A 12,438-nucleotide genomic window follows, 5' to 3' on the forward strand; every position below is an offset into this window, starting at 1 on the left:
CTGAGTAAAGTTCAGAGGAGCAGTAAGAAAGAAGCAAGGAAATGGCATGAGGTAGATTGACAATTGACTGGAAGCTCTCTTATTAGCCTCTCTATAGTAAAAAGGTGGTAAAGAGCTCATTAAGGACCAAGAAAGGGACTTATACATTTTGGCAGAAGGCATAACTGAGATACTCAATTAATTTTGCATGGTTTGAGGTTGGAGTAGGTAGCGAACAGACAGATATAGCATGCAGAGATTTTGTGAGGAGAGATAGGCACTTGACAGGATAAAGGTGCGGTCAGTGTGATGGGTTGAATTGTGTATATTTTAATGCTAGTATCAGGAATAAGGATGGTGAACTTAGAGCATGGATCAGTACTTGGAACTATGAGGTTGTGGCCATTACAGACTTGGAAATCACAGGGGCAGGAATAGTTGTTGAATGTTCCATGGTTTAAATGTTTGGAAAAGGAATAGGCAGAGAGGTAAAAGAGGTGGGGGAGTGACATTGATTAGATTACTTACAGTGTGGAAACAGGTGCCCTTCGGCCCAACAAGTCCACACCGACCCTCTGAAGAGCAACAGACCCTGACCCATTCCCCTACACTGAAAACTACGGCCAATTCACCTAACCTGCACATCTTTGGACTGTGGGAGGAAACCGGAGCACCTGGACGAAACCCGTGCAGACACGGGGAGAATGAGCAAACTCCACACAGACAGTTGCCTGAGGCAGGAATTGAACCTGGGTCTCTAGCGCTGTGAGGCAGCAGTGCTAACCACTGTGCCACCGTTCTGCCTAATCAGGGATAGTATCACAGCTGCAGGAAAAGGAGGTCATCGAGGAGTCAGTATGGTTGGAAGTCAGAAACAGGAAAGGAGCAGTCACTTTATCAGAAGTTTTCTACAGGTCCCCGAATACTGACAGAAACAAAGAGGAGTAGATTGGGAGTTGCAGAGGTAACAGGATCGTTATCACGGGTGACTTTAACTTCCCGAATATTGACTGGAACATCCTTAGTCCAAATAGTTTGGATGGAGCAGTTTTTGTCAGGTGTGGCCAGGAAGGGTTCCTGACTCAATATGTAGATAGGCTGACTAGAGGGGAGGCCATATTGGATTTGGTGCTTTACAACCATCCAGGCCAGGTTACAGATCTCTCAATGGGAGAGCATTTTGGGGATCGTGATCACAACTCCCTGACCTTTACTATAGTCACGGAGAGAGATAAGAGAAGATGGCATGGTAAAGTATTTAATGGGGGGAGGGGGAATTACAATGCTATTAGGCAGGAACTAGGGCCCCTAAAGTGGGAACAGATCTTCTCAGGGAAACGCACAACAGAAATGTGGAGTTTGTTTAAGAAGCACTTGCTGATAGTGGATAAGTTTGTTTCACTGAGACAAGGCAGAGATGGTAGGGTGAATAACTTTGGGTGAGAAGGATGTTGAAAATCTAGTCAAGAGAAAGAAGGAAGCTGACTTAAGTTTGAGATGGCAAGGATCAGACAGGGCTCTAGAGGATTACAAAGTAGCCAGGAAAGAACTGAAGAATGGACTTAGGAGAGCAAGAAGGAGGCTTGAAAGAGTAGCGGGTAGAATGAACGAAAACCCTAAGGCATTCTACAAACTTACGTGAGGAACAGGAAGATGGCCAAAGAGTGGGCAGAGTTGATCAGGGATAGTGGAGGGAACTTGTGCCTGGAATTGGAGGTGGTAGAGGAGACCCTTAATGAATACTTTGCTTCAATATTCACTACTGACAGGGATTTTGTGGTTTGTGATGACAGCGTGAAATAGGCTGATATTCTCAAACAGGCTGATGTTAACAAGGAGGATTTGCTGAAAAGTTTGAAAAACCTTAGGATGGATAAATGGCTTGGGCCAGATGATATATACCCATGGTTACTACAGTAATTGAGGGAAGAGATTGCGGTGCCTTTGGCGATGATCCTTGCATCTTCGTTGACTACTGAAGTAGTGTCAGATGATTGGAGGGTGGCAAATGTTATTCCCTTGTTCAATAAAGGGATAATTCTGGGAATTACAGACGAATCAATCAGTCTTACGTTTGTGGTAGGCAAATTATTGGAGAGATTCTGAGATACAGAATTTATGATTACGTGGAAAACCATACTTTGATTAGAGATAGTCAGCATTGTTTTAAAGGCCTTGTTGAATTCGAGGACGTGACAAAACACAATGAAGAAGGTAGATCAGTTGGTGTGGTGTACATGGATTTTAGCAACGCATTCCCCATGGTAGGCTCATTCAGAAAGTAAGGAGGAATGGGTTACAGGGACATTTGGCTATCTGGATACTGAATTGGCTCACCTATAGATGACAGAGGGTGGTGGTAAATGGCAAGTATTCAGCCTGGAGCTCGGTGACCAGCGGTGTTCCACAGGGAACTATTCTGGGACCTCTGCTCTTTGTAATTCTTATAAATGACTTTGATGAGGAAGTGGAAGGGTAGGTTAGTAAATTTGCCAATGACACAAGGGTTAGCAGAGTGGTGGATAGTGCGGAGAACTGTTGTAGGTTGCAACGGGATACGGACAGGATGCAAACTGGGCTGAGAAGTGGCAGACGGAGTTAACCTGGAAAAGTGTGAAGTGATTAATTTTGGAAGGCTGAATTTGAATGCAGAATACAGGTTTAAAGGCAGGCTTCTTGGCAGTGTGGAGGAACAGAGGATCTCAGTCCATGTTCATAGATCTCTCAAAGTTGCCACCCAAGTTGATAAGATTGTTAAGATGGCATATGGTGTATTGGCTTTCATTAAGGAGAAAGTGAGGACAGCAGATGCTGGAGATTAGAGCTGAAAATGTGTTGCTGGAAAAGCGCAGCAGGTCAGGCAGCATCCAAGGAACAGGAGAATCGACATCTGGGGCATAAGAAACGTTTCGGGCATAAGCCCTTCCTGAAGAATGGCTTATGCCCGAAACGTCGATTCTCCTGTTCCTTGGATGCTGCCTGACCTGCTGTGCTTTTCCAGCAACACATTTTCAGGATTGGCTTTCATTAGCAAGGATATAGAGTTTAAGAGTCATGAGGTTATGGTGCAGCTCTATACAGCCTTGATTAGATCACACTTCAAATATTGTGTGCAGTTCTGGTTGCCTCGATATAGGAAAGGATGTGGAAGCTTTAGAAAGGGTGCAGAGGAGATTTACCAGGATGCTGTCTGGACTGGAGGGCATGTCTTATGAAGAAAGGTTGAAGGAAGTAAGGTTTTTCTCATTGGAGTCAGCAAGGGCGAGAGGCATCTGGATAGAGATGTACAAAATGATGAGAGGCATAGATAGAGTGAATAGTCGGAGACTTCTTCCATGGGCAGAAATGTCTATCATGAGGGACATAATTTTAAGATAATTGGAGGAAGGTTCAGGGGAGATGTCAGAGGTTGGTTCTTTATACAGAGTGGTAGGTGCAAGGAATGCACTGCCAGCAGTGGTAGTAGAGGCAGATACATTAGGGGCATTTAGAAAACTCTTGGATAAGCACATGGATGATAGTAAAATGAAGGGTATATAGGTTAGTCTGACCTTAAAGTAGGATGTAAGGTCGGCACAACATTGAGGGCCGAAGGACCTGCACTGTGTTGTATTGTTCTATGTTTTCCTAGTTTTGCAAGGAAGCTGCTGCTACTAAAGCCACCATGAAAGCATCAGAGTAAAGGATCAACTTATTAAATGTTTATAAACTTTTATTTCGTTACAATTAAAATTTACTTCTCTACAATTAAATACACAGGCCCAATTAGTGAGAGCAGAACAGAAGAATCAAAATAATGAACATACTGGATGGTTAAAAATGGATAAACAGGAAATATTAGCAACATTGGAAGTTGATAAATCATCAAGACTGGATTAGATGCATTTGAGCATGAGGCATTAAATGAAATTTTAGAGGAACTGGCCATAACCTAGAATTCTTCTTCAATATGGATGGATAGGGGTGTGAAAGGATTGGAGTTTTGCAATGTTACACCATTGTTCAAGAATGCATACAAGGGTGGACCCAGCACTACAGGCCAGTCAGCTTAATGTCAATGATGTGAAAGCTTTTAGATATGATAATACAGCACAGAGTGAAGTCACTGGGCCAAGTAAAGACTAAGGAAGGTCAGGACAGATTTGTCAAAGATAAACTTATTGATGAAGTGATGTGGTGTATATAGTCTTACAATCTTTAGATAAAGATAACAGGTTTGTCAGCAAATTTGAAGCCAGTAGAATAAGAAGAGCATGAATGAGTGAAAGGAAAAGTTGATATTTTTAGTTTAGACTGGAGGAAGATATATGCAGATAACAGAATCCTCCAAGGGTTGGTTCTAGTGAGAATGTGTATAGGGTATAAGCAGGCTGGGAAAGAGTTAAGTACTCAGTTTTGTGAAACAACAAGTTCAGCTGAACATGACCCAGATCAGATAAGATAAAAGGCTTTTGTCTGAAATGTCGATTTTCCTGCTTCTCAGATGCTGCCTGACCTGCTGTGCTTTTCTAGCACTACTCTAATCTTGACTCTGCAGTACCCACTTTCGTCCTCAGATCAGATAAGAACTTACAGTTAATAATAGGGTGCTGGAAGCAAGGGTAATGGGTTAACAAGGTGGAAAAGCAGTCATCACGGAGAGCCATTTAATAATATTGGAAGCATTCAGTGTGCAAAGTCAGCTAACAAGGGGAAAAGTGTCCAGTGTATGAATCCAGTTAACAAGGTTAAGAACATTCATTGTATAACAATAAAGGGCTTAGTCTCTGCTATTGCTACTCGTTGGTTGTAATGGTCACCCAGTTAATATGTATGTTGCCTTATCTGGATGCTGCTCCCTGTAAAATGACTATATAGTTCATTGAGAAACTGTTGTCCGAGAGAAGACCGTGAACTCATGTCCCTGTGCACATGGGCGATCTTTCTCTCTCTCTCTTTCTCTGGAATAATGGAAGGCAAAACTACGGTGTCTGAGTGTTTTGCTTCGACTGAAGGGGGAATGGGATGACACTACGTCCACTACTCTTCTTGATATTTATTAATAACTTAAGGTTGGGTGTACAGTCACAATTCCAAAATTCACAATTAACACAAATTTGGAAGTATTCACGTGTGGGGTAGTAACAGACTTCAGGGGTACACTGACAGCCTAATGGAATGGACAGATATATGACTGACGAAATTGAATATACAGAAGTGTGACGTGATACACTTTGGTAGGAAGAAGGGAGAGAAGAAATATAAGCTAAAGATTACAGTTCCACAACACAGGAACACTTTGTACACAGATCCTGAAAGCTGACACAGCTTGTTGAGAAAGCAGTTAATTGTCAAATACGATTTCAGGCATAAAGTGTAAAGCAAAGAAATTATAATCGATATTTTTAATTGTTACATCAAATCTCCAAATGTTAGGAGGGATGGCTGCTATGATGTAGCAGTATTCTGCCTCTTCCTTTTGTTATTGGGTTTGAATGGCAAATAATGAGTCATTAGTACTCCTTTCACTGATCACATATTTTGAACTCAAAGAAATAGCTGTGACTAGGAAAAGGAGAAACAATCCAATAACCAGATTAACATGCACTTGAGCAATAACATAGAAAATTATCTTGGATTTTTCTCTTTCTTGGTAATTAATTTGAAGTATTTGCTGCTTGAGAGATGATATGCCCAGCTAAATGCCAAGAAAATAACAGGGAAAACGGAGGTTAAAGCTGACATGGAAACATTACCACTCCCCCAACAGCATGGTGCACGTTATCAAAAAACAGAGGGAGGGTAATCATGTTCCAAACGTTGGTGAGAAAGAATTTTGTTGTAACCTCAGGATGCTTTATAGCACTTTATAGTCATAGTGACTTTGAACTGTAGTCACTGCTGGAATGTAGGAAACATATATACAAGATCCCACAAACAGCAATAAGATAATGACTTAATAACCTATTTTAGTGATGTTTGTAATTTAGGTACAGATAGCTCCATGCATAGCAGACAATTAGCATTAATCTACGTTACAGAATTTGGAAATTTCTAGTAAAGGTATTTGTCTCCCATTTGCAAATGCCTTGCAAATACCTTGTAAGGAAAGAAAAAATAGCTTTTAAAATATTAATTTATTTCACACTATTAAGTTGTGCTTCATGCAGTCAATGATGTTCCTTTATCTTCAAATACAGCATTCTGTGTACTGTGACTGTATCCTAGTGCAAGTAATCAAGAATAGGCCAACTATAAGCTACACAGCCTATCCTGGATTACTTGAACCAGGTCCCAGTCTAGTCATATGTCCTTTGATGGAAGACAATGTCCAGCGCTGATTGCCCCAGAATTACGAACATCACAGCTATCATACATTATTAAACACGCACAGACAGATCTGCAAAAATAGCTGGAGTACTGGAGCTAAGCGGATCCAGGATAATATCAGTAAGCAATCTTCAGACTAAAGGTAAATAAACTTGGAACTGTCTTCTTCAAAAAGCTGTTGAGGCTGGAGGTTAACTAAAAATTTAAAACTGATTAAGTTTTGCTCGGCAAAAAATCAGTTATGGAACACATGATGGAAGTGCATGTGAAAAACATCAGGTGAATAGGGCACTAAGCTCAGTTGCTATTTCTGAACTCCTGGCTGACAGGGGATGGTAAAACCTAAGCCAGTGGCTACTGTCCATCAAAATTCCAATTAATAGCAACTTATTCTCAATGAGAAAGGAAGCTTTAAACAGTTAAAGCTCAAAGACAATGGTGACACTTTTGAATGAAGTGACAGGACAGAGCATCTTGGAGGAGTTTTAGAGGGCACTGGCATTGTGACTGAAAGACGGACCTCTGATGGCAACATAAGGAAAGCAAGCCACAAACAACGAACGGGTCTCAGGCAAGCAAGGTCACAGAGTCAGACACCTGAAATCATCCAAGTCAGAAGGCTTTGCAGTTCAGACTTTAAGATATTTTGTCCTCATGTTACGAGTTTAACAATGAGCTGAAATCCATGATATAAGAGTCTTGCTATATGTAAAGAACCCAAGTAACATCCTTTTTTAAGCATGCTCAATCCATGTCAGCTTCACCTGATGAAGGAGCAGTGCTCCAAAAGCTTTTGATTTCAAATAAACCTGTTGGACCACAACCTGGTGTGGTGCGACTTCTATTCTTGCTAGCTTAAATGCTCAGATCTGCTCCTAAGAATTTCGTAATACCTAAGAATAAGGAAAACCTTTCCTCCTGTCCATTAAAAAAAATGCTATATGAATTGAACTCCATCTGCAATTGTTAGTCGATCAATTGTTTTACTAAAAGGAGCTGGACAATGTGCGTCAATTCCCAATTGAAGTGGCTCCATGAAATCCTAGTCGAGTCTCCCTGAGCTGACAATCATTGTGAATTATGCAGAGACCACGCATCAGGAAAAACATATCTTGTGCATGATGCTGAAATAAGTGCAAGCCTTTGACATAATTTGTACAGCATAAATCAATCTGGTGATAAACAATCTGATTTCAGTTTCAAACAGAAACATTCTAGGGAGAATTTTATGAAATACATATACATAAAAGAGAAATAATTGCATATGGGAGAAGATGACAGATGGTGAAAGGTACATTTAGGACAGATACATCCAAAATACAGATGGAGCAGAGGACGGTTGTGGTAAATGTATTGAGCAAACTAGATTCTGTAATAGGTTAGTAGCAAGGTTGACATTTAAGCTGAAAGATCTGGTCATCCAAAAATCTCATTTCATACTTGAAATATTTCTGTTTCACCAAAACCAGGTGAATTGTTGAGCATGATGGAATGGGATATTTTGTTAAATACCATCATCATCATGTCACTTTATGAAAAGCACAGCAAACTGGATGAGAATATGTCAGGGAGAAGGTATTTTTTACCAACTAATTTTCATCAACTTATGGAACATATTATCAGCTTTTCTATCTTTTTAGCATATTTCCGCCATCACATTGACAATTAGGCAGACAATCTCCCTGTCTGGGCTCTATTTCCACCTATCCACACTCCTTCTCCAATCTCCTCACCACCCTACCTCACCCCTGTCTTCACCATGTATACCACCTTTTCCTTGCTATTATTAGCTCTTAAGAGAGGGTCACTGGATTCTAAGTGTCAACTCTGCTTTCTCATTGCAGAAGCTGCCAGATGTGCTGAGTTTCTCCAGCAATTTAAGTTTTTGTTTCAGATTCCCAGCATCCTCAGTTCTTTGTTTTTTTTTACAAATATTTATTATATTTACCATAATTGGACAGTTTGCAAATGAGCGAGATGAACAAAGTTTATACAAATTTGTACTTAAGTTTGCCTGCAGATCTTTTGAGTTGACTAGAACAAGGACCTTTGCAGACAGCAGAGGACATGCATCCAGTAGTCTGGGCTACAAATCAAATCCAGTCCACAAGTAGAACTACTGCATTATGCTGACCTCTGGTTTCGACAGCGTACACAGCAGAGTTGCAAACGTGGCTTGGTCCAGCAAACATTTTGTACTGCATTTTTCGTCACAGATTAAATTTTACTTCTTATTTTACAAATAGAATATGATCATTCTAAAAATACTTCAAGGCTCTCGTAGCTACAGGATTGCAATGGAGCAAACTTACTGTATATTTGATCCTCTGACAATATTATGGCTCAGCTGCAGCCATATTGCAGATGTAGTTTAGTACAAAAATTTACAATATGTATGTTGAATGAAGGAACTAAGGACAAAGCAGTCCATTTGATTGGAATAACATCCCGAGCATCCTTTCTTCACCACTAATGCTCAGCAGCAGCAGCAGTGTGTACTATCTACAAGATGCACTGCAGAAACTCATCAAAGATCTGAAGACAGCACTTTCCATCCAGAAGGACAAGGACAGCAGACAGACAGGAACACCACCAGCTACAAGTTCCTCTTCAAGCCTCTCACCATCCTGACTTGATGTGGAGATGCTTGTGTTGGACAGGGTGACACCAGGTTATAAAGTCATCTGATGAAGGAGCAGTGCTTCAAAAGCTTGTGATTTCAAATAAACCTGTTGGACTATAACCTGGTCTTGTGTGAATTCTGACTTGGAAATATATTGCATACCTTCTGTGTTGCTGGGTCAAAATCCTAGAATTTCCTCCCTACCAACATTGATTGATTGATTTATTGTCTTCTGTACTGAAGTACAGTGAAAAGCTTTGTTTATGAGCATGACAGGCAGATCACAGTAAACAAGGAAGCACAGATCAAAAAGACATGGAGACATACAGATTACATTGCACAGCATGTGCACTAGGAGAGATTAACATTATTTGAGGCTAGAAAGTCCATTCATCAATCTAATAACAGCCAGGAAGAAGCTGTTCCTGAACCTGCTGGTGCGTGTTCAGACTTTTGTATCTATAGAAGAGGCTGGAAGAGAGCACTACTGTGGTGAGAAAGATCTTTGATGAAGTTGGCAGCCTTTCCCTGGCAGCGAGCCTTGTAAATGGAGTCAACAGATGGAAGGTTGGCTTCCGTGATGGTCTGGGCTGTGCACACCAGCTTCTGTAGTTTCTTACTGTCCTGGGCAGAGCAGTTGATGTACCAGGCCGTTATGTATCCAAACAGTATGCTTTCAATGGGACATCTATGATGACGGTCCTTATGAACATGCCGAATTACCTGAGCCGCCTGAGGAAGGAGAGGGGCTGTGCCTTCTTGACCGTTGCATTTACGTGAGAAGTCCAGGACAAGTTGTCGGTTATTGTCACTCTGAGAAACGTGACACTCTCCATCCTCTCAACCTCCGCTCCATTGATGTAGATGGGGGTCTTTCTTTCTGAAGTCAATGATCTGTTCTTTAGCTTTGCCGACATTGAGAGAGGGGTTGTTCTTGCTGCACAATATCACTAAGCCCTCTATCTCCCTTTTGTATTTCGATATCTGTCCTATTATGGTAGTGTTGTCAGTGAATTTGTAGATGGCGTTTGTTTGGAATTTGGCAACACAGTCGTAGGTGTACAGGGAGTACAGTAGGGGACTCAGGACGCATCCTTGGGAGGAGGCTCCAGTTTTGAGTGTTGTTGCGGAGGAGGTGCAGTTACCTATCTTCACTGATTGTGGTCTATCTATAGCACATGGCCTGACGTAGTTCAAGAAAGCAGCTCATTGCATCTTCTCAAGGAGAAGTAGGGACGGGACAAATGCCAGGCCAGCCAGCAACCACCATGTCCCACAAGTGAATGTAAAAAGGGAAATAACAATGAGACTGTTAAAAGGATGAAGGCAAATTACTTGCTTGCTTTCTGCCTCAATATTGCCCATTGCAATTTTAAATTAAACTTCCAGGGATACATGTTCAGGGCTGTATGGCCCTTAGTAGTATCATCCAGCTCTGACATCTACACTAACCAGAGGCTTGTGCGAGGAAACACTCATGTTTCTCCAATAAAGAAAAAATAATGTGGATGCTGGAAATCTGAACTGGGTTCCAAAGAGCAATCACTACACTTGATACGTTCACTCTGTTCTCTCAACACAGATGTTTCTCCAGCATTTCCTGTTTTTATCTCATGTTTGTCTGCTTTGGTAAACTGGACAGACCCAACAGCCAGAATCTATACAAAAGATTATTTTTTCCTGCTCTTATTCCAGGAGGAAGGAAATTGTTCCTGAGCAGCTCATGGAAAGTTTGGACTGTTGCCCCTCCTGCAATCTTCATCACCTTTTCCAATACACTTTGCCTCATACTGCAATCTGTTCCCTGAGAACCCTATAACAGTCTCCTGACATCTTGCTCATGACAAACCTCAATCATTTCAGACTGGAACCCCATTCGCAGAATGTAACTGAAGTCTCAACATTACATTGGCCTGGTCCTCTGGATCATTATATACAAGTCCATGTACTAACATCAACCACTGTATTATTATACCACAATCAGCATTGTAAAAATGAGCTAAAAATACTGAAGTTGAAAATTAATTCAACAGCAGTCAAGTAATTTGGATGCAGAGATCACATCACAACATTTTCTTCATTGGCAGTGTGAAGAATCAATGAGCTCCTTTGCCCAAAGTGAAGTGTGTTCCCTCAGCATTCATATTATATTACAATATCATTCAAGGGGAGGTAATGGCCGAGTGTTACAATAACTAAACTATTAATCCAGAAACTCAGCTAATGTTTTGGGGACTGGCGCTCAAATCCCACCATGGCAAATATGGAATTTGAAATCAATAATAATCTGGAATTAAGAGCCTATTAATGACCATGAAACCATTATCAAATGTCCAAAAAACCTATCTGATTCACTAATGTCCTTCAGTAATGAAAATCTGCCCTCTTCACCTGGTCTGCCTACATGTGACTCCAGGGTAAAAACAATGACTGCAGATGCTGGAAACCAGATTCTGGATTAGTGGTGCTGGAAGAGCACAGTAGTTCAGGCAGCATCTAAGGAGCAGCGAAATCGACGTTTCGGGCAAAAGCCCTTCATCAGGAATAAAGGCACTGCCTTTATTCCTGATGAATGGCTTTTGCCCGAAACATCGATTTCGCTGCTCCTTAGATGCTGCCTGAACTGCTGTGCTTTTCCAGCACCACTAATCCAGTACATGTGACTCCAGACCCAGTGCAATGAGGTTGACTCTCGACTGCCCTCTGAAACGGCCAAGCAAGCCACTTAGTTCAAAGGCAACTAGGGATGGGCAATAAATGCTGGCTAACATTTACATTAACATTCCCACAAGTCAGGAAAGACCTAAAGAGAGACTAAGAAGAGCAGGAAGTGATATGAGAAGTTGTTGGCAGAGAGGAGCAAGGACCCCCCTAAAGCTTTCTATAGGTATATCAGGAGTAAATGAATGATTAGATTAAGATTAGGGCCAATCAAGGACAGTAATGGGAAGTTCTGTGTGGAGTCTGAGGAGATAAGAGAAGTGCTAAAAGAATATTTTTGTCAGTATTCGCACTGGAAAAAGGCAATATTGTCATGGAGAATACGGAGATACAGGCTACTAGACTAGATGGGATTAAGGTGCATAAGGAGGAGGTGTTAGCAATTCTGGAAAGTGTGAAAATAGATAAGTCCCCTGGGCCGGAGGGGATTTATCCTCTGATTCTCTGGGAAGCTAGGGAGGAGATTTCAAAGCCGTTACCTTTGATCTTTATGTTGTCATTGTCTACAGGAATGGTGCCAGAAGACTGGAGGATAACAAATGTTGTCCCCTTGTTCAAGACAGGGAGTAAAGACAACCCTGGTAATTAAAGACCAGTGAGCCTTACTTTGGTCGTGGGTGAAGTGTTGGAAATGGTTACAAGAGATAGGATTTATAATCATCTAGAAAGGAATAAGTTGATTAGAGATAGTCAACACGGTTTTGTGAAGGGTAGGTTCTACCTCACAAACCTTATTGAATTCTTTGAGGAGGTGACCAAACAGGTGGATGAGGGTAAAGTGGTTGATGTGGTGTATATGAATTTCA

The 12,438-nt window shown here is 41.3% G+C and overlaps 1 protein-coding gene across 6 annotated transcripts in view; it reads right to left on the reverse strand.

Moving 5' to 3' along the window:
* Positions 1 to 12,438, reverse strand: part of ctdspla (CTD (carboxy-terminal domain, RNA polymerase II, polypeptide A) small phosphatase-like a) — a 268,785-nt gene that overhangs the window by 45,649 nt on the left and 210,698 nt on the right. The window lies entirely within an intron of this gene.

The sequence above is a fragment of the Hemiscyllium ocellatum genome, chromosome 5, assembly GCF_020745735.1.
Source record: "Hemiscyllium ocellatum isolate sHemOce1 chromosome 5, sHemOce1.pat.X.cur, whole genome shotgun sequence".
NCBI classification, from domain to species: domain Eukaryota; kingdom Metazoa; phylum Chordata; class Chondrichthyes; order Orectolobiformes; family Hemiscylliidae; genus Hemiscyllium; species Hemiscyllium ocellatum.